This window comes from Chinchilla lanigera, unplaced genomic scaffold (genome assembly GCF_000276665.1).
Source record: "Chinchilla lanigera isolate Chin_1 unplaced genomic scaffold, ChiLan1.0 scaffold00003, whole genome shotgun sequence".
Taxonomy (NCBI): Eukaryota; Metazoa; Chordata; class Mammalia; order Rodentia; family Chinchillidae; genus Chinchilla; species Chinchilla lanigera.
In genome coordinates, this window is record NW_004955404.1 from 48,859,900 (window position 1) to 48,881,502 (window position 21,603).

Here is a 21,603-nt window from a genome sequence, read left to right on the forward strand (position 1 = left end):
TACACTATATATTTATATGTATGTTTATATTTATATGTATTTTTCAGCAGTGAAATGAGAATGAGATCATGTCATTTGCAGAAAAATAGATGGATCTGGAGAAACCACCTTATTAAGTAAAATAACCCAGTGTCTGAAAGTAAAATATATTTTCTCTCATATGAGAATAAAAACATAAAAAGAAATAAATGAATAAATAGATAAATAATGAGATGACCAGAAATTGGAAAGCAGACTTTAGAAATAGAGAAGGGATGGGAGGAAGCGGAGGAAGCAAAGAAACAAGTGTGAAATAAGTAAACCATATTCTAAATTGAATAGTTGATGGGCTGCAAACCCCTGATGAGTTTCCCCTCATACAAAAAAATTTTAATAGTCAAAATCATGTCAGAACAAAATACAGTAGTGATTGCTAAGGTCTGAAGATAGGTGGGAAATAAAGTACAGTGAAGCTAGCTTAATACTTCTAAGATTTGTTATAAAATTAGTGGGTTCTGTTAACAATACAGTGTAGGACTCTTAAAAATTAAAAAAGTTAGATCATACTTTAAAGATGCTTAACTCAAGATGCAAAGACAGACAAAGACAAATGTTAAATGTGAACATTCCCAGATCAATAAATCTAAATTTGAAAATTTCTGAGTAGAACACAATATTAATTAGTATTCAGTATGCACAGAGAAGGTAGGTGGCCGAGTTAGGCCTGGAGAGATAAAGAGGAAGACTCATCTTTGTAAGTCCTGAGACAACACCCTATAGAAAGAGATGGATCTCACCCAAAATCCTGCATGAAATCAACATAGCTCAGCTCTTCTTAGAATGTAGATGACCAAAATGAGAAATCTCTCTCTGGAACAAGAAATGACCCCATGTTCATACTAATTAAACACTTGGATTGAAGACTTATGTGTCATTAAAGCATTTGTTAATGTGCTGCACATGAATGTTAGGCCATTTCTGACCCTTTTCTAGCGTTGCATAACCATCACTTAAAATTAGATTTAATCATTTCCATTATTCTAGGGCTTTCCATCTTATCCATTTATAGTTAGTTATTGGTTCCACCCTCTTCTCTAAGCAAATACTGACCTGTTTTCTGTATGTACAAATTCCTAAGTTTGTCTTTTTAAAACATTTCCTATTCATATAAAGTGGCTGGGTTTAGTCATTTTGCCTACTGCTTTTGAGGTTTATCAAGTGTCCCCTCTTAAAGCTATACTCTATTTTCATTATTTATTCATTAATTATGGAACATTTGTCTTATTTACAATTTCAGAAATCATGGAAAATGCTATCGCAAACATTTAAATATATATGTTATATGAGTGTAAGTAACACTTCTCTTGAATAGATTACAAGGAGTAAATGTGTTGAATTTTACCCTGTTTAAGATTTCAGAAATTGCCATAGCATTTTTCATAGTGGAGGTAATATTTTACCTTTCTATCAGCAATGTGTGAGGAGTGCAACTTTTCTGAATTATCAATAATTACTATTGTTTATATTTTAATTATATACGTTCTAGAGGATGTGTTCAATTTTTATATTTTGACAATTTCATTTCTATAATGAATGATTTTGTATTCTATGCAGGAACTTATTTGCCACTTTAAGGTTTTCAGTGTTCTTAGGGTTTTATCCACATTGTCAAAATTCAGTCAATAATTATAGATTCCACGTGATCATATGAAGAAAAATTAAAAGGAGCAGAATAAATTGGTAAACCTCAGTGTGGTTAATAGACTAGTATGATAAAATGTACACTTAGTGAACTGAAAACTTTTAAGTAATACAAATGATTGAAAATTTAGAGGACTTCTCCAGAGGATTGGAGTTTATGAATGAAGCTATTGGAATTTTTATAATTAAAATATATGATCTGTGAACTGGGCATCATGAATCCCTATCTAGAACTCTGGGAGTCTGAAACAGGAGAATTGCAAGTTTATGCTGAGACTAGGTGATAGAGTCAGACTCCATTTCAAAATAAAAAAAGATTTAGAAATGAGCTGACATACCTCATTGCAAAGGATGATGTGCTTAATCTCTAGTGCTACACATGCACATGCACACACACACACACACACACACACACACACACACTGTGAGAGAGACAGTGAGAGAGAGAGAGAGGAGTGAATACATTGGATACACATCATATAAAAAAAAGGAATTCATGATCTTGAAGTATTTATGATTAAGAATAAATAAGAAATACAGAAAGTGGCAATGAAATGCAGGATACAATAAAAATGTATCATGTATGTACAATAGATGTTATGAAAGGAAAAGAAATTGCTCAAAGGAAGTAACAACTGGGATGAGAGAAAGGAGAAAAAGAAATAAATGAAGGAAGGGAAAATATATTTATATATATGGATAGCTCAGATGACTGTACTGCTGAAAGTGAATGGTCTATTGAAAGGAACAGTTAATGCCTGATTTTTTTTTTCTTTTTGACCAATTTTGCATGGTTACATCTGGTAATCTCAACAACTAATTTGAAGACAACAATATGCAATATAACAACTATTGGTGAATTCCTACCATTTTGTCTAGTGAAACTCTGTATTCTTTCTATTTTTTTAATTTTTATCTTTATTCGCTTTAATAGTTTGCTCAATCTTGCAATCATACCTCTGGTAATCTAAACAACTTCATCGAAGATAACAATACGTAATATAACAGACACTGTTAATTCCTATCATCTTGTCCTTAAACGTTGTATCATTTTTATTGCTTTTGCTTTGTTTTGTTTTTGTGAATGTTGTTGGCATTTTGCTATTGATCTTTTTTATTATTCTTTTTTAAAGTAAAAAGAATGTATCATGTGTTTGTAGCATCAAAGTGAAAGGAAAGAAAATGTAATATGTTTACCATTCAGATTGACAGTGGTTGAGATTTCTGCAAATCTAATAAAGGACAACTATTCAAATTTAAAAAGCTGTAAAGCCACAAGCAAAATAAACAAGAATGCACACCTTATAATACGATAATCAAACTGAAAAAATAAATACAAATGCAAAAATCTTTAAACCCATTAAGCAATAAAATAAAGAGAAGAGCAAAAAAAATTGATAAGAGAATTGCCACTAAAAATAAAAAAAAAAATTAGGAAGAGAGGCCAGGAAACATTAAAATGACAATATGGGAACAAATTACTACCAGCATAAAATTCAATCTGTAATGAAAAATCTTTAAAAAGAAGATAAAATAAAGACACATTTATCGTTTGGTAATATGTTAAAAGCATAGCATGCGAATATTTACCCTAAAGAAGTTGGTGTATTCTTTTCAGATATGTGAAATGTTTACAGAAGTAAACATATAACAAGCAATACAGCATGTATTAATAAATTTTAAGAATGGAAATTACACAGAGTATGATCACGGTGAAGTCAAATTAAACTGCAAATTAACTTAGAGGAAAATAATTACTAAGCACCAAGTTGTTCAGAAATTAAGTGTCTTGTTTTTATGTTTTTGTGTGTGTATTACTGTCACTGGGTATCAAACTCATGGACTTCATATCGATCTAGATACCTAGTTCTTTTTAATGCTTTTATTTGATACCAGAAATATCCTTCTAAATAATATATTACCAGTGTGGGGCATTTTGATTTCTCAGATAAAACTGGTAAAAGTGTGATCTCATATAATCAGTTTGGAAACCATTAATGATATATTCTAAAATTAGACACTTCATCTTTATCACACAGCAATTATAATTCTAGGCATATATTCAACAGAAGTAAGACAGAATCCTCTTCTTCCTCTCCTCCCTCTCCTTCTCCCTCTCCTTCTTCTTCTCCTTCTCCTTCTCCTCCTTCTTCTTCTCCTTCTCCTTCTCCTTCTCCTCCTCCTTCTCCTCCTCCTCCTCTGTCTTCTTTTTGTTAATATTCCACAATGGAAAGAGCCAAAATGTCCCCCAATATTAGATATATAAATATATGAGCATGTGTTCATGCAATATGCTGTTATTAGGCAACAAGAATTAAACAATCTTACTAGTCTGTTGGAATTAATCTTAGAAGTATAATTTTGAGGAAAAAAAGTAAAGGAAAGAAAAAATAACCCAACACAGAAACTTACACACTAATAAAAACAAATCAAATGAAAGAAAAGTAATATAAGTGGTTAGGAATAAGAGTATTCATGGTATTGGAACAAGGCCATTGAGACTGGAATATGTAAGGGAAGGACTTAACCTTTCTGGAACTGTTTTTTATTTTATTCTGCATGATGACTGCTATAGCATGATACTATGCATTGTATTTTAATGACTTCATCGATTTGTTAATGGACATGACATCTCATTACATCCTCATTTTGACAATTATTAACAAAGATGATGAAATCGTTCATGTAAAGGTTCCCATGTAGGTAGATATATTTTCAATCATTTTGGGTAAATTTCATGGAGTACCACTGATGTGTTGTATTGTAAAGATATGCCTGGTTTTATAAGAAATTACTATATTGTCTTCCAGAGTGGCTATACTATTTAGCAATAAAGTTCTTATAGTCCCATATTCTTACCAATAATTGGTATACACCATACTCTTGGAGTGTATAATTATATATATTGTAATTTTCCATCTTGCAAAGCTAAAATTTCTAAATTTGTATTTTATTCGTTTTGCATTATAGATCAATTGATTTTTCACAAGTTTATCTTTTTTCAAATATTTTGCTAAATATTAGCAGTAGTACTCAACAACATGTCAATTCTTTGCACATCGACATTGAGAATAAGATTTTATCAGAAGCCTCTTTTAAATAATTGTTCCACTCTATTTATGATTGTTATCTCTTCCTCTTTAAGTTTTCTGCTAACAAGTATGTAGTGCCCTTTTTTTATCTCTTTTGATCATTCGTGGTTTGAAGTTCACATTGTCTGAAAATGGAATAGTTACCCCTGCTTTTTCTTGGTTCCTTTCACATGGAGGATTGTTTTCCATAATTTAACATTCAATCGATGAATTTCCTTTTAAGTGTGTTTGTTGTATACAGCATATTGTTGGATCTTATTTTGTGATCCAAATAAAAAATAAATAAGTAAACAAATACAAATGTAAAAAAACTGAAAAACAAAAACACAAAATAAATGAAGCTCTAATAGTAAAACTCCAGTATAATATTTATAGTTTCTCTTATAATTTTTATACATAAGAAAAATAAAAGCATTGAACTAAACATTAATTGAAATATTGTCTGCTCATATCTGTTCAACGAAGAGTATTCAATCACCTGTAGTTGGAATACTGTCTTTGTCCAAGAAAGACTCCTTTCAAACATTTGTCATCTAATCTATTTTTATTTTTAGTTCGATTCTTATTCGTGACAGTGAATTTGAGGTGATAATTTCAAGAGCTAAATTATACACAGACATGTACTCCTGAGTTAAGATGTACATAGTGTACATCAGTTGAATTGGGAAATGACTAATACTTGGTACTAGTGGTCAAGTATTGTACATACTATTTGAAAGGAAAATATTTTCACTTTTGCCTGAAGTTTAGTCAAAGAAATACCATAAGTGATTCCAAAATAAACTATTCTTCTCTGTACAAAGGACAGAATAAATTAGAGCACAATGGTCTCTTTCGTGGATTCAGGGTATAAAGTCTTTAGGTAGGAAAATGTCAAAAGATATATGATTTGAAGGCCACATGGGAAGTCATTATTGGTGGAGTTCTTACAATTAATCTGTTGATTTTTCTATTACATTCTATCATAGAAATTCAAAGTATTAGAAAATATCAGTGTTTCAAAGGATGCATGAATGTATGCAGAGTTTCACATTCCAAATACAACCTACCATTTTAATATTGGTGATGATTAAAATAAATTATTTAAAAAAAAAAATTCCATACAACTAAAGTTGATTTTCTCCCAAGGTTTTTTTTTTGTTGTTGTTTTTTTTTTTTTTTTGTCAATTATATATTGGAGAACATCAATGTTATTGTATATTTACATTCAGTTGCCTATAATTGTATATGCAAATTGTTTATATTATTACTGCTAGAAAATGAGAGACAAACAATGTCATTGCCAAATGAATATGTATGTGTTTTTACAATGTCAAATAACTGAGACATCAAGTAAAACTGTGACAAGTCACAGAGGTGCGATGGAATCACCAATTCACCTTTTAACTATTATTACTCAATTCATCTTGAGATTTGCATCCTGACTCTTGACTCTCTTTGGAGATTTGAGGTGTAGTTCTGAGACTGTTGTCATTTCTACTGAGTTTTTGCAGTTTAGCCTATTAATGATTTTTGTACATTGAATCATAGGCCATGAAGGGGTCAATGAGAATTGTCGATGGCCTTGTGCTATTTCTAATAGATTTTTCCACTACATAACACCAAGAATAGAAATGGTCAATATCTAACAGCAAAAGCAAAACTCTGTATAATGCTGTTTTCAAGTGAAGCCCTGTGAATCCTTGAAAATTATCAATAAAAAATTAAAATAAAAATTATCAATTAAATTATCAATAAAAATTAAATATATATATGTATTTTATATAAATTTTGCTCTTGATTTTGTTCAGTCAGAATGCTTCAGTCCTGACATTTTTGCAATTTTATAGGACTTGGGATGTTTCTGTGCAGTCAACTTTTAGGGATCTAGTAGAGCTATCTAGCTGGCCTAGCTCAACTCTTGCTTTAAACATTCATTTCCCATATGAAAGATAATGATTTTTTGATAAGCATACTAGATTATGTTATTTCCCTCCACCAAAACTTCCAAGGATTTCTTCTCGTATTCACACTGCAAACCACATTCATAAATATATCCAGCATGCTTCCCTTCAGTTGACTGCTTTCTCTTTTTCTGACTTCATCTTAGGTCAGGTTCTCTTTCATTTTTCTGTAGTGACAGCGACATTCTAGTTCTTAGTGTTCCCCAAATATTTTCTCCTGTCAAGACTTTTACAAATGCAGTTCCTTTTGTCTGCATTTCATTTTGTCACCTCGAGTGCCTGCTCAATTATTTCGTACTGATGTTTGCCCCGCCTTTTTCAGTCACTTGCAAATCTTTCCCTGGCCATTTTCTGAAGCAAAAGTTCCTTGTTCTCCTAGTCAGTCTTCTAACTTTCATCTTGGTTCCTTTATCCTCAGAGCACTTATCACTCCTCTCAGTTCTACAAATATATAATTCTTGTTTATTTCCTAAAAGTCCTACTCTACACAGTTAGGAATAGGATCAGCTTCATTCACTGAAATAAATGTAATAACTTCGATACTGCCTAACCTGTTAGGCTCCTTTTTGTGTTTGTTGAATGAGTGAGTAACCAAGAATACATAATAAAAAATAAAGTATGTAATAAAATCCCTATAAATGGATAAATACAGGTGAGGTAAATGCTAACACAATGGCTTTTATAATTATTAAATGTTACAAATGCTGCCAAAGAATGTTAAAGAAATTGTTAAGAGGACATCTGATTTTTCTAAATTGTGAAGGGAAAATCTATCTTAAGGTGTGCTGAGGAGAAAACTTTTATGCCATAATTTCAAAAATGAGCGTGGAAAGAAAAGAGAGGCTAGAAGTCGATGCAGAAGCTCTGAGGCTGGGAAAAGCTCAGGTAAAGTGATCTTCAACAATGTGGGGAAAGACTAAGGTAAAAAAAGCTGATGCAAGTTAATTTCTCAACAATCAAGAACAGAATTAACTATCGTAATCTGTAAAATGTAATGAACTACATGTAAATACTAACTGAATTAGAGGACTTAAATTTAAACTAAAATTTAGTGTGGCATAAGCCTGAATGGCATATTTGAAGCTACTTTTGAGGGAATACATTATTGGCTTCTGTGTATTGTGGAGAAGGACATTCTTTGATTAGAAAGCACTGAGGACACACAATGATTTGTTTATTGTTGTGGAAATGAGCTGAAACCTTTCATCTGAAGGTAAGAGTGTATTGGAATTGCAGGAGATCCCTACTTTTTAGTCTTGCCAATACATTGTAAAAATTAATGGGAAAGTAAAGACTGATTGTAATGGACTAATAACTGGTGGTCAATTTAAACCCCCCAGCTGAACTGAGTGAGAGTGGCCCTGGGTGTGGGAGGCCCACCAGGGGATTGTTGCCAGCAGCATAAGAGGCAGACCTGGAGAAGGGTAATGCTTTAATTACTACAACGTTTGTAATCCGCCCATTTGCACTGGCTGCGCCCTTGGTTCTCACTCAATAGAAGGTGACTGAGATTGGTAATCGGGGCTGCAGTCGGAGAGGCTGTAAGCCCCCTGATCCCAGACTTTTGCCCCTCTTGTTTTTCTTGTCTCTCTTAGTTTTCTTTTCATCCGCGGGCACCTCGTTCTCAGGACCTATCACCCTGGTTAGAACGACGATTTATGATTACACGTTTTTCGTAGTTGCTGAAGAAACATATGGTGGTTGAAAACATTTAATGTCAGAAAAGCAGAAGGAAAGAATATTTCTTGAAGTTCACATCAGTTTAAAATCAGTATTATAAATATTGAGTTGGCATTTATACAGATTTTACTCCTCTGTTTTTCATAGTTTATTTGTTCAATTATAAAGAAAATAAGTTTAAAAATAAGTATGTATTATAGAATTTGTTAATCATTTCTATATTTTGATACAATTTCATTGTTTTCAAAATATTGCAAACATTCACTAGGTTTAACCTTCTCACATTTAAATAAAATTTAATGACTATATGATGATTTATCATATATCACAACAGACATCATACCTTTAACCAATGTCCTCTTAAAAATTTATATATTTCTTTTTCCTCTATTTCAAGCATATGACAAATAGGCTCCAAATATATTTAAACATTTTAATTAAATTATGTAATAAATTTTATCTATATATCTGATTTTAATTATAAATGCTTAGACATGAAACCATTGAATACAGTTATATAAACAAAATAAAAATTTCAATATGTTTTATAACACATCTTCACAATGAAATAGACATAAAGTTGATTAAATAATGAACTTTGCACTTTACAAAATTTGTATATAACATCGACATACCCTAGAACTATTAACTATCAGCAATTAATGCTGTTGAACAACATGTACTATATTATAACCAAGTAAGATAAACGCTATTAAAATGTTAATAATGGATATTAATTGCCCTACCAATAGTAATACTGCAAGTAATATGAGAAGGTAAGTTTAACTAAAACCAAAAATATTCTAAACTCTGGATTTGCTCAGTGATACTCACAGCAGTAAATGCAAAATATATTCATTTGTATATTTCCTGAATAAAATATATTATATTGTATTATTCAATTAATAATTTTAAAGTGAGAAAATTATCAGAAATTAAAAGTTTAACACTTTCTCATTCTTAACTTTTACCTCGTTTTTTTTTTACATCAGTTTCCGATCATAGAAATTCTCTGAAAATACAGTTTACTGTAAAACAGCATTGTAGTTCTTATACCAAAATTCTCTGTTGAATTGGAGAATCAAATCATACCTTATTAACAACACTGAGATAGGTCTTTATCTCCTTTGCTTGCTAACTTGAATATATTATTAAGAACATATTAAATTTTGAAAGAATCTCAGTGATGAAGCTTGAATGCTGTTGGTTGCTGAGATCCAACATTTTTCCTTATGTGTAGTAGATATTGTCTTCTCTGCAATTTTAAATAATTTGTCTTATCCATAAAATTATTTATTTTTCTTGTTAACTGATGCTTTTTACAATGAATCTTTTTATCTGCACCTATTGTTTAGACAGGAAAAAATAGGAAAAATAGGTATATAAGTATGTGTCTTGGATAAACATGGAGGTATTCAAAGTAAACATTAAAGACAAAAACAATTTTGTTCATGTGTGTTTGACTCTATAACAAGCACATAATCTTTTGGAAAAGTTAAGAAACAATTGATATTAAAATGAACATTTGTTTAACAGATATTTGGACATATTTAAAATACATATTGCAGCAGTGATATCTAAATAATGCTGTAATGGTCAATGTTGGACTCTACTTTTCAGCACATTCACACTGATTCAGCAGCACTTGGGTCTATTTCTTTTATGATATATCCGGGAACTTAGAAGCTCGTATATCCAACACACGTGACAAACCAGACATATCAACACTGGCAAGATTATTAGAGATACTCTCTTATCTTAATATCTAAACTCACCACAGTGCCATATGATTGAGATGAATATCCATGTATAAATAAATGAACTGGAATCTTATGTTTCATAATACACAAACATTCATTTGAAAATAAGATTAAAGACTTCAATGTTAGATCTGAACTTGTAAAAATTGGAAGAAAACATAGTAGATATGTTTATTATACTTTTTTGTAATAACATCACGTGTGTAACACCAGAAATACTGGCAACAATAGCAAAAATATTCAAGTAGAACTGGGCAAAATCAGAAAAATCTCCAGCAAAGTATATTTTCAATAGAGCAAAAGCACAACTTACTGAATAGTAAAGTGTTTGAAACATTACCTCTGATGAGGTATAATTTCTGTAGGTGGGTAAGAAACTGACACCTGAACAGAAAAAAAACACTAATAACCTGATCTCAAAATCGGCTAAGAGCTTAAATTTTCTTCAAAGAAATATTCAAATATTCACTGTATATATGAAAATAATGTTCAATGCTACCTTCATCATGCAAATATAGATCAAAGCTACAATGAGATAACAGAGTATGACAGTTACAGAGAGAAAGAGGGGAGAGAAGCAGAAGTGGTGAACAGTAAGGAGGGGGGATGACGAGAGGGAGGAGAGGTGGGAGGGAAGAAAGATGAAACAGGTTTTGATGAGGAGAAGTAGAAAGTGGAACTCTACACTGCTGTTGGGAATGCAAAATGATGGTGTTGCTATGGAAACACTATGGCATTTCTTCAAAACATAAAAAGATGAGTATTCTTAAGTATTATAAGTCTACTTCTACACTTTAATTTTTAAGTCTAGAAGTAGACTGGGTATTTAGCCAAAGTATTTGAATCTGGACATCAAAGACAATGTAGAATTCCCATTTTTATTTCAAACTCTTTAATACTTTTGCCAATTTTTCCATAGAAACTCTGATATCCAATTACTAGATATTCCTTAATTGCCACAATAATTTTTCAGTGTATCATAGTTGCTAAATTTCCCATTGATATAAGTGTAGTATATGTATATCAGTATTTAAAACACCTAGTTTCTATAAAATGGAATACTAAACTGCTATTTGTTAAATGTTTAAAAGGATGTTTGCATCCCATTAATTTATACAACTTTTCTATATTTATGTATCAGCTAAAAATAACAAAGATGTTTGTATAGACACCTCTTAGTTACTTTTCTCTTGTCAATTAATTGTCCATAATAAAGTATTCGAGGAAATGCATACATATCCAAGTGACACTCCTCACTGTCCTAGATAGAAACCTGTTCATAGTACTCTGGATAACTACCTATGCTCAATTATTTTCATGATTTATTTGCATTTAGGTCACAAAGATTTAAAATAAATACTATTTAAAGATTTTTTTTTGGGGGGGGGGGTTTGGTTTTTTTGGTTTTTCTCCGGTACCGGGAACTGAACTCATGACCTTGCGCTTGCCAGGCAGGCGCTTTTGCTGCTGAGCTAAATCCCCAGCCCCTCTATTTAAAGATTTAAAGGGATGTAATTTATTCCCCTCTTCCTGCCTCTTGGAACAGGAATGCTTACTCTGTGACATTTTATTTTGAAAGTATTTAACTTTCTTTTTGATTTTTCCAGGAGCTCACCCTAAGAATTTGCCTATAGACTTTAGTCTCAGAGGAAGGAGCCTTTAGACTTGGAATTTTCAGCAATGCTGGAATTATTAAGATGTTGTTATGCCTTAGCCATAGACTAAGTCATTTTGCAAAATGAAATGGTCATGACACTTTTTGGGCTTCAAGGCAGAATATCATGGGCTACATCTAGAATGTCCCCAAAAAGTCTTGTATTCAGAAGTGAGATGACTGGATTGTGGTAGTGCTATATTCATCAATAAGTAATCTGTTAAAGAATTAAAGGCTAAAGAGGCAGTTAACGGGTGGGGCCTGGATGGAGATAGGTCACTTGGAGCATGGTCCGGTTGGGTGTGTTCTTTTCCCTGGCTATTCTCTGCTTTGTGGCTACTATGGAGTGAGCATCATTCCTCTGTCACATCCTTCTACCATGCAGTTTCTGCCTTGGAGCCAGCCAACCATGGACTGATCCCAAAGAAACAGTGAGACAAATAAACTTCTCATTTAAATTGTAGGTGTATTTATTCCAGTGACAGGAAAATAACTAATAAAATTGACATGTACTTCAGGGAAGAGGGGACAAATTCTATGTCTTGGAGATGTTATTTCTACAAAATTTTATATGTGGGAAGCTTATTCCCCTCAGTGGTGGCATTGGAAAATGACAGATGTTTAACTGCTAGAATCTAGTGGAAGGTCATTAGGTCACAGAGGCACCGCCCTTGGAAGAAATTAATGTAGGTTCAGGTCCTGTCAGGGTGGATTTTTCTAAAACAGACTTCAACACAACTCTCCATCTCTTGTTACCTTTCTCAGCTCATAAGCTCTTTTTTCAGAGCCCTGTTTGGTAGAACTTTGAATTAAATTTATTTTTCTTATATAGTACTGAGCCTCTGGTATTTTGTTATAGCAAAACAAAGGGGTCAAAACTAGAAATTTCACTGCATGAACTATAAAAAAGACAGTGATTCTTGAAATCACTTTGAACTGCAGACATAATGATATAAAATTTTATCCTGTTGGTCTGGTGGTGACACCAAGGATGTTAATCATGTGACATCTATCAGAGAATTTAGTATGTGAAATATAATACCTGCTTATTGCATGTGATTATTCCATGTATTTCTTTTAAAACAAGCTTTTCAAACTGTTACTCACATACAAAACTAAGTAAAATATGCAGTATCATGCTATAATTGTAGATTAATTACATTATTCCTTTCTTGAGTTAATGGTGGAGATTAATAGCATGCTCTAAGCAAAAAGGGAAAATTTATGGAGAAAAGACAAGCTGCTTCTATAAGGAACCAACATAGTTTGTAGGCAAACAAGAGTTAAAGAACTGTAAATACATAATGTCAAGAAGTAGAGAAAAGGAGGCCTTACTTGCAGTTTGTACTTTGCAATAAGTAAGTAGACTTTGAGTTGCACTTTGGGCACTTGTCTCTAAAACGTTTGCCATCAGTTACATTGCTGTAAAACTCATAAATTTAACCATGAAGTTGTTGACCTATTATAATTTTTTGTACCTGCCCTCCACATTCTTAGAAATATCCAAGAATTTGAATACCAATCTTTATGGGTCTTATCTCTAATCACTAGAATACCACCTAAAAACATTTTTTGGATTGGTTATTTATTTTCCTGTGGAAGATGTCCCTGAAATTCCTTTATAATTAAGACAATAATTTTTGAATTTTAAATTATTTCCCTTCTACCATTTGTTTCTAGTACAAGTTTTTGTAGATTTTCTTGATTGGCATAATGATATTTCATTATATATTTTCCACACTAACCAAAGAGCTAAGAATGGTGTCATTTTCTTTACTTCCTTGTAATAAAGATTGTCTAATAAGACACCAATGACAGTAAAAGTTATGGGTCATCATCTTTCTAATGTGACATCATTCTTGTACTTAATTAAGGTATGTGTTGTCCCTCACACAACATCTAATGGCAATAGGTAGTATGCTGGAGATAAAGGAGAAAAATATAAATAATTTAAATCCACATTAGTAATATTGTATTGTAGAACAAGTTCCAGATTATTTATAATAAAACATTATAGCTTGAGGTACTATTATCTGGATTTTCTATTCTTCCAACCATGGTGTTTCTAATACAATAGCTACAGGGTTTTTGTTTTTGTTTTTAATAAAGAGAATAAAGAAAGAAGGAAAGGAGAGGGAATGGGATGGAGAAAGAAAAAATAATTATCAGCAATGCTGATAAGGTTAGCTGCTGATTGAAAATTTGGCTAAAAGATAGTGAAGTGTCTCTTGCTGTGGCCTCACATAAAGTGATGTCATAGCATTTTTAAATTCATTGAATCTCCTACTTCATGTTAGCTGATATCTGACCAACTGGAAACTTTTGAACCCTGGCATGAGGCTCTAATATCCTCATATGTTTTGGAGTTTAATTTTGGTGACTTGTTGGTGCAGCTAAATGATTTCTTCGTGGGTACTCTTTTGACATGGTGAGTATCTCCTAACTTCTTGAGAAGAGGTCAGTGCCTTGCATGGCTGGAGGTGAGGACCCTGAGGCTCTGATGTGGGAGAAGCAGTGTTTGGCGCACTATCGCATGTACAGCAAAACCCACAGGAACGCCTGCAGCCCCCTAGGCACAAAGGGCAAGGTGCACCAGAAATGCAAGCTCTGTCTGAAACCCCACATCTCTCAGTGTGTTATTTCAGTCTAAATCATGCAGAAATAGCCTTTAATAGAGATTTTTTACCAACTGCGCTCTCCAATTCCCCAACACACTTGTTACTACTTACTGTCTCATTAAAGTCTTTATCTTATTAAAGGTTAGTAATCTAGTAATTTGGAAACCAATTTTTATTTCAGGTCACTGAAATAAGTGTTAGTAATTTTCAAATAGGCAATTTGCTTGCTAATTCTTCAAAATGCACTCTGCAATATGGACTATTCCAATTTTATTTGCAATGATTTTCTACAGAAAGAGGAAGATTTTAAAACATAACTATGTATAGTTTACTTTTTGGCACTCGGGATAATATTATTGTTTTATGATATATTGTTTATAATTTACCTGTTTGGATGTATTTTTATCTTTATATATTTCTGACCATTTAAAATATATTCAAAAGCCAATATATTTTTAGCATGTTTGTGCTTAAAATATAATTGTTTATCATAATAACAGCTTGTATGTATTTGATACTTGGTGGAGTAATGCAGGGGTTTAGCACAGGTTGCAATTTTCATCTCAATTCTAAATGCAACTCTATGAATTTGTTACAATTAAGTCAATGAACCTGTGATAGGACTGAGTGTGGAGTAATATTATCAATGACCTATATATGAGGCAGGTTAAGCTAAAACTAGAATTAGGCCTCCCGATTGAATGCTTGGTTTACATACATAAAATGATCTATGAATGCAGAATGGCACAACATATAATAAAGTTGGTCATAGAAATCCCAACATACATTGACACCATTTGTTTTAGATCGCTCTTTTATTGATTTCTTTTCACATTAAAAAATATACTTCTAAGTTTACTAACAAATGGCACATTTGTTGCTCAAATTGGACTTGATTGGAGAGCTAAACAGAGTCTTTAAATGTCAAATGGGAGTCTCTGAAAATAGATTGGAATTCCAGTCTCTGCAGTAAAAGTCTTCTATGGAGCTGTAGCTGAAAAACAGTGTGTGAGAACATTGTTTTAGCACCTGCTTTATTGCCTGCGCTTGATGTAATTAGTGTATTTAAAGACAGCCCTATTGGTTACACCATATGGTTTATAATCATTACTGTAATAATAGATGTACCATTTAAAACTGGAGCTCAGCAACCAAGTGTTGCTGTCCTATTATTCGAGTGTACGTGGAGGCTCTCAGTGAGTTGACTGAGTCCCAATTTTGAATCACTGACACACTTACATCCCCTAAAAGAAGAAATATTGGGTGATGAAAAAGCAAGTTTGCATCTAATAAATTTCAATATTCGTAAATATTTCTATAATTAGTTTGACACATCTGACTCTAAAACAATGATATTTTAAGTAACCCGCTATTAACGATGACAGTGAATCTCATTAACATCTGAAAGAGTGAAGAGTATTATCTTTGGGTTTACAAAACTTGGTTTCCATTGTGAAGGTTTGAATAGCTTTTTGGTCACACATATTCAGTTGTTATAAAATCAGTATATAGAAAGTTTTGTGAGAGCTAAAAAAGTGGCATAGGTCCTTATAAATTGTGGAAGATGTATCTTTATAAACCTAGACAACACTGTATTCAGAATATGCTCCCATGTGACAATGCCTAAATGTTAATCATTGATTCTATCTTCTCACTAATTTAAGATACAAGACATGATATGCAAAACAAGAAGGGCATTGGAGATAAGATTATAGCAAAACAAGAAAACACTGATCTCCACTGCTGTTAAACAGTAATCAATATTACATGTAATACTTACATGAAATAATTATTCACACATTCACACACATGCCCACACAACATACACACATATTGATAGACATGCTTATGTGAATAACATATATTTGTAAGGATATGTTATGTGCTTAGAAATACAAATTTAAATCCAATTGCATACTTATTTGTCCACAAAACTAAGCCAAATTTTTATGCTGAAATGACAGGTTTGAATGGAAAAACAATATATGTAAAATATATGCAGAAAAGTGGCCTAATGTTTACATTTCTCCAACATATAAAATATTCATATAAATTACAATTTTTGCTTCAATAACCCATAGAATAATTTTTGACTCTTTTTGTATAAATATGTTTTGATTAAAAATGCAACAACAAAAGTGTTCCTTTGTCTCCTACTACAGTACGTATAGTCAGATTTTTTCCTAGTTCAATAACACCCAGTACTATTGGACTTTAGTATTACCACTAACTATCCCTTCCCTACCAACTCCATGTCCTATAGTACACAGCTGTGCTGGTTTTCCTTTCCTTCACCTATTCCATGTCCAATACCCCCATAATATACTTGACAATTAATGCAGCTTGATTTATTATCCGTGATGAAACAGTTCCCTGCCCTTGCTTCTATGTAGCTTGCTCTACTTAAGTCTGCTCTTCTCTTGTTCTTGGATTTCCCTTGTCATAAAACTTTCGCCAGTGTTTCAACTATTAATGTGATTTTCACCTTAACACAGTAAAATCACATCCAACCAATTCTTTCCTTAAGTTTCCACGAGTGCTTCAATTGTACCTAACTCACTTTCCATTGTCCACTATGAAAGAGCTAACAATGAACATTATTGCATTTCACTCATTAATGAAAATTTATAGTTGAACACTAGGTCCCTGCGAAATTTACATTCTGTAAGATTTGAGAAGTCTCAGTACAATGAGCTACACTGGCTTTCCACATGTGGAAAACTAAAATAAGACCCATGTCTATCACCATGAACTAAACTAAAGTTTCCAACTAAAGTCAAAGATCTAAATATTAAAACAGAAACACTAAATTACTGGAAGAAAATATAGGAAAAATGTTGAAGACATGTGTATATGCAGAGACTTCAAGAACAAAACCCAGATCACACAGGAAATACTACAAAGAATCAACAAATGTGATCTCACCTTATTAAAAAGCTTTTGCACAACAAAATAAATCCCCAACAGAGTGAAAAGACAACCCACAGAGGTGGAAAAGATTATACCTTGTTGTCCCTCAGACAAATCTAGAACATATAAAGGATTAAAAGATATCATTGAATTTGGGGGGTCTGAGTTTTTCAATTCTTTATTTATGTCTGTTTGCTTGTTAATATGTTTTCATTCTTTTATCTTTAAAATAAAAAATGGGCATCTGAGATGGATACACATTTCTCAGATGAATAAATAAAAATGGCAAGTAAATATATGAAAAAATGTTCAACATCATTGGTCATTCAGAAGATGCAAATTAAAACAACGCTGAGATTCCTTCTCACCCCAGAAAGAATGGCTCTTATCAAGAAATCAACCAATGACAAATGTTGGAGAGGCTGTGGGGGAAATGGAACCCTACTCCACTGTTGGTGCCAGTGTACACTGGTATAACTACTGTAGAAATCAATGTGGAGATTTCTCAATAAACTAGAATTAGAGGTCTCATGAGACCCAGCTATTCCCTTTCTGGGTATCTTCCCAGAAGATTAAAAACATCATGCCAGAGAAATATGTGTGCATCCATCTTTATAGCAACATGATTTAAAATAGCTAAATATTGGAAATAAGCCAAGTGCTCATCAACTGAGGAAAAATAAAATTAAGTGTTTTTTAAAAACATATAATGGAATTTTACACAGCCATAAAGAACAATAAACGAGATTTTTATAGATAAATGGATGCAATTCAAGACCATACTCTTAAGAGAAATAAATCAGACCCACATGTGCAAACATCATACAGTCTCACTAATTTGAGAAAGTGAATGAGTAAATAAAATAAAAAAAGTACAGTAGATGTTGTGAATTGGAAAGAAACTGTTCAAAAGAACAGATAAACTGTGACTGGGAAAGGGAAAGGAAGGAAAGGAAAAGGGACTGGTAGCTAAGTTAGTTATATGGCTAGTTTCTCTCAGGGCATTGAACAGGGAGGTTTGCGTTAATACTGTTTCAAGACTATCCCATGCCTGTACCTTGTACTCTACTACTATGAAGATAACAATAAGGATCTATTAATTATTGTTAATCTCATATTTGCTTGTTTTGAAACCGTTTTATCATTTGTAATGTTTTTCCCTTTAAAATAAAATATCTATGTACTACAAAACAGACTTTTTTTTTTTATGCCTTATATAGGCCTCAATTCAGTTTCATTGACCACAGATTTCTCATTCTAATTTTGCTTTTCCTGTGCCTGCATTCTTACTGCTGTCCAGTACGTTTTACTATAAAGGGGTTCTGCATTTTACAAGAGCAATGGCTGCAAGGATTTTTCTGTGTAGCTCAGCATGTAAACATACAGGTGATATGAAAACTATACAGGTACCCGTTAGCCTGATAATGTTAGCTTCTACTATGAATCAAGTACTCTTTCTCAGGAGAACCTTAAAAGTATCACTAATGTGAATAATTAAACAAATGTGGCAATTTCAACTAAACACAACACTATACAAATATTAAGATTATACTTAAAATGAATATGTAAAATAAAAATATAAAATGTTAAATTAATATAAACACCATTTTATGTAAATATAGTTTTTAAAATTAAATCTCATATGTAAAATGCAGAGATTTATAAGCTGGATCACTAGATGAGATATAACAAATGTATTCATACACATAAGCACATGCCAATTAAAATATTCTCATCAGTCCAGTAAGATTTTCTATTCTTTTGCATTAATTCCCAAAACTTAAACATCAAATCATTGTACTGATTTCTAGTATGGACACTTGCTCTAGAATTTTCCTCAACTAAAATCATATAATGTGTTTTCTTTTTCTTCTTTTTTCAGCAAGTTTTTTGAGATGTGTTAATATTATTGCAGGAATTTTGAATAATATTCCATTGTATGAGTGCAAAAGATTTAATTATAGTATTTATTCACATGAATAGCTATGTAGATTCTTTCTCTTTGTAGCTATTAAGGATTATCTGCTATTATCATTGGTATATAAGTAATTTTGTGGACATTAGTTTTCCTTCCTGTTGAGCAAGTATCTAGAAGTGTAATTGCCTAGTTATGTAATCTTTGAGCAGAAACTTTAAAAGAAATTTTTAAATATTTTCTATTGAAGACGCCTTTATGTTTTTAACTTTATTGGAGCTCAGTATGCAGAATTCCAAAATATAACTGCATAACAGATTATGCCATCTCAAATAGATCTCTTTAAAATATTGATCATTTAAAGCTGATTATTTTAAAAATATAGGTGTATCTCTGAAAACTTAACCAGTTGAGTAGGAAATCTTCATCTAGAAAGGTAATTTTCATTGGTAATTTGTAACTTGAAGAAAACTGTTTAGTGACTTTATATCTGAGTGACTTTGATCTGCATAAGAGACAACGTTTATTCACCATACATCTCCTTCTGTGTACTGCCCGTACTTTGTCTCCATCATTCCACCCAAATCCCAGACCTTTCTTTCTGTATCACAGGATGCTCTGTAAAATTCAGTCACCTGGCAACTCCCTTGAGGATCATATTTTTTATGCAGTTCCTGTGAATCCATGAGAATATTTACAATAAATACTTTTCTTCCATGTGTGTAATTCATAGCACAATCAAAAGACCTAGAGGGTAAAGGAAAACCATTTTCCATCACCTACAATTCTGCCAGGAAATAAAGAAGCTTTTACATTATTCTGCATACTCACTCACCAGATTCAGAGTTGTTACTCATTGCATGGTTTGAGCCATTCGGGCCAGATTGAAGTAGGACTACATAGTAGCATTCTTGAATCATGAGCCATTTGTTTTTTATTTGTTTGTTTTTTTTTGGGGGGGTGGGTAACAAATCTTTTTATAACTTTAAATTCATTTTAACTTATATAAAATCACTAAAATTCTGTGTTTTATGGTACCATATGATACTTCAAGAAATGTATACATTGTATACTATTTAAATCAGGTTACACATGTGTTTCTCCTTAAACATATCATTTCTTTATAGTGAAAATGTCCAAATTCTTGTCTTTTAGCCTTTTGAAATATACACTATATTATTGTTATCTATAGTCACCCGTCTTTGCAATAGCAAAGCAGAATTTCTTACTCCCCTCTAAATATAAATTAATACCCGCTGACATACCTTCCCCGCGGGCTCGCCTTCCCCTCCATCTCTCCTCGATCCTCTCTCCAGCCTCTGCCAGCCACCATCTGTCTCAGCCTTTATGAGACTGACTTTTCCAGATTGCACACAGCGGTGAGATCACGTGGTGCTCCTCTCTCTGTGCCTTCTATATTGCTATCTCTTTTTATATTGTCCATTTTAGTTACTTCAGCAATCCCAAACTATCCTTTGAATTCTCAGGTCAATAACGCTATGCTCTTCTACTTATGACCATATTTTCTGAATTATAAAGACTTGAGAACGTATCCAGCACCAAAGCCACTGTTACATTCAGGAAATTTCTTTATCTTCTCTTTCCCATCTTTGAGGTTACATTGCCCAGTTCTATTAAATTATGGAGGTTTTCAAAGGACTGAACAATACTGAAGTTCTTTTTGTTTTTAAATTTTGTCCAATCTTTAGGAGACAGAAGATAAATTTCAAAGTATCTACTGTGCTATTGTTGGAAGTGGAAATCTGTTTCTCTGTTTTCTCTTTAAAATGAAACTAATTTTCTTTGCATGAATTTATTTATAGGTCATTATTATGAGTAATTCAGATTTTTGCGTACTTCACTCTTAAAGCTAATTTTCAATTACACATTATCATTAGTTTACATTTGAGGAAACCGCAGCCCTAGAAGTTGAAGTTACTTGCCGATAATGAATATCAGCTATTAATAGCTACATGCCAGGTAATATACTGGTTTATCTTGCTGTAAATATTACATCTGCATAAATATAAAAAGAAGGCCAACAAAAGCATTATAAACAAATAACGCAGCTAATAGTACTTTTTATATTGGATAGAATTCACAATAAATGTTATCTAAATAAGCTGTCAAAAATGCTGATTTTTCTGTCTAGAAAACATTTTAATTGATATGTATATTTCAAATATATATATATATATATCTCCACTTTCTTCAGAAAAAAAAACAATAATTTCACATGAGGATAAATACTTCTGTATTGTTATTAAAATCCTCGTTAAACTAGAACTTTTTAGTGATAAACTTATTAATAATACATTTGAAACCATGACTATAATACAAAAAGAAAAAGC